Genomic DNA, 1,746 nt, shown 5'->3' with positions numbered 1-1,746 from the left:
GCCCCTCCCTGAGCTGCACAGGGTGGGATTTGGAGAACTGATGCAGGGGAGTTTTATTTAGCTGAAACCTTTTTAATTTGTAAGGAAATTGGTTTCCCTTCCCAGTGGGAGATATGATCTTTAAATGCACCCACTGGAAAATTGTTTTTTTTCCTAATTGTCTCTATTTTTTGGTGTTTTCTTCCCCCTCCAACACTACTCTCAGTGTGTGGCTGCTGCAGGGATGCTCGTGCCTGGCTCCAGGTAGGTCAGGGTGATACCTGTGGCACTGCTAGGCCTGTGTGGGCACAAAGGGCATCAAAACCACCTGAGCTGGTTCCTCAGCATCTTCAGTCCTGGCAACTCTCATCCCTCAGATGCTGCTGAGGGAGCGGGTGGGCTCAGCCCTGGCTCCTGTGGGTGTCCCTGAGGCCACGGGGCACCCAGACCCTTCAGCACTGGTGCAAACTGTAACCCCAACCCTTCACCTCCTGGGTGCTCTTGTGCCATGTGGTATTTTTTCATGCAGGAAATGACAAAAAACCCCAATTTCCTCTTTCATTCCCATGACAGCTCTTGCCACGGTGGCTGCAGGAGGTGCAGGGCACTGGCAGCACCCAGTTATTTCACAACCACCCTGTGTTGTGCTTGTGAGGCGGGTGCTGGAGCCTCCCTGGTCCACGGGGAGCAGTGGGATGTGGAATTTTGGGGTGTAGAAGCTGGGAACTGGCCCAGGGCTCCTTTCTCCTGCAGGTGGAAGTGTTTCTTTGCTTCCACCACCCCTCAGTCTCCTCGTCCTTGGCCCAGTCCCATGCTGGGAAAGCTGGGATTGGGGTTGGTATGGGGCAGGCCAGGCACGGAGGGAAATTTGGGTGCTGGGGAGGTGTAGCCCCGTTTTCCAGTCTCATTGGAAGGGTTTGGCTCTGTGTGTGTGTGTGTACATGCATGTGAGCACACTGCTGTGTGTATGTGAACCCTTTTAATCCCCCAACCCCAATTTCCCTGCAAGCAGGAGGGGAGGTGCTGGCTTTCCACCCTCCAGCTTAAGTGCATCCTTATAAACACCCTATTAATAATCAATAATAGATTAATAGCAGCAGCAGTTTAACATATGCTCATTAATCATTTATTAGTTATTAATAGGGACTTCAGGACCCTCTGAAAGCTGGTTTATTAAGGGGTTTGTGGAGCTGATGGTGGTGACAACCAGCCGATGGGCTGCACATCCCAGCAGAACTCCAGGGGTTTAACATCTGCCTGAACCCCGGGACTCCCCTGGCTTGCACAGGGCAGGAAAGCACAGAAGCACAAATCCTGTATGTGGTGCAAGTGACTCCAACTGCCCTTTCCAGGTTCTGCCCAGCTCCACGCTTGCTCTCAGCCCTGCTTGGGCTTTGTCTGCTTATTTTGGCTTTTCTTACTTGAGGCACATGGAGAACAGACGTGGGGAAAAAACCAAACAAGCCACAGAAGTCCCCCCTTTTTTTTTTCTCAAAAAAAAAAGCCACAGAAGTCCCCCCTTTTTTTTTTCTCTTTTCCCCGCAAATACAATTCACATGCTTGGTACATATAAAATGGTGCCAGGTCTGCATTGCCCAAACCTGCCTCTGCCCCTGGACACAAGGGTCCGTCCCTGACCCCTTTCCCACCCCCAAACCCCCCAGCTAAAAAACCCAGACACCAAACAAGGGCACGCGGGTGGGACCGCAGTGGGACACGGCATGCACGGCTCGGGGAGCGGGGGGGGCCAGGCATGCGAAGGGAGAG

Source organism: Nestor notabilis, unplaced genomic scaffold, assembly GCF_000696875.1.
Source record: "Nestor notabilis isolate BGI_N333 unplaced genomic scaffold, ASM69687v1 scaffold24459, whole genome shotgun sequence".
NCBI lineage: Eukaryota > Metazoa > Chordata > Aves > Psittaciformes > Psittacidae > Nestor > Nestor notabilis.
This window is presented reverse-complemented; position numbering follows the sequence as displayed.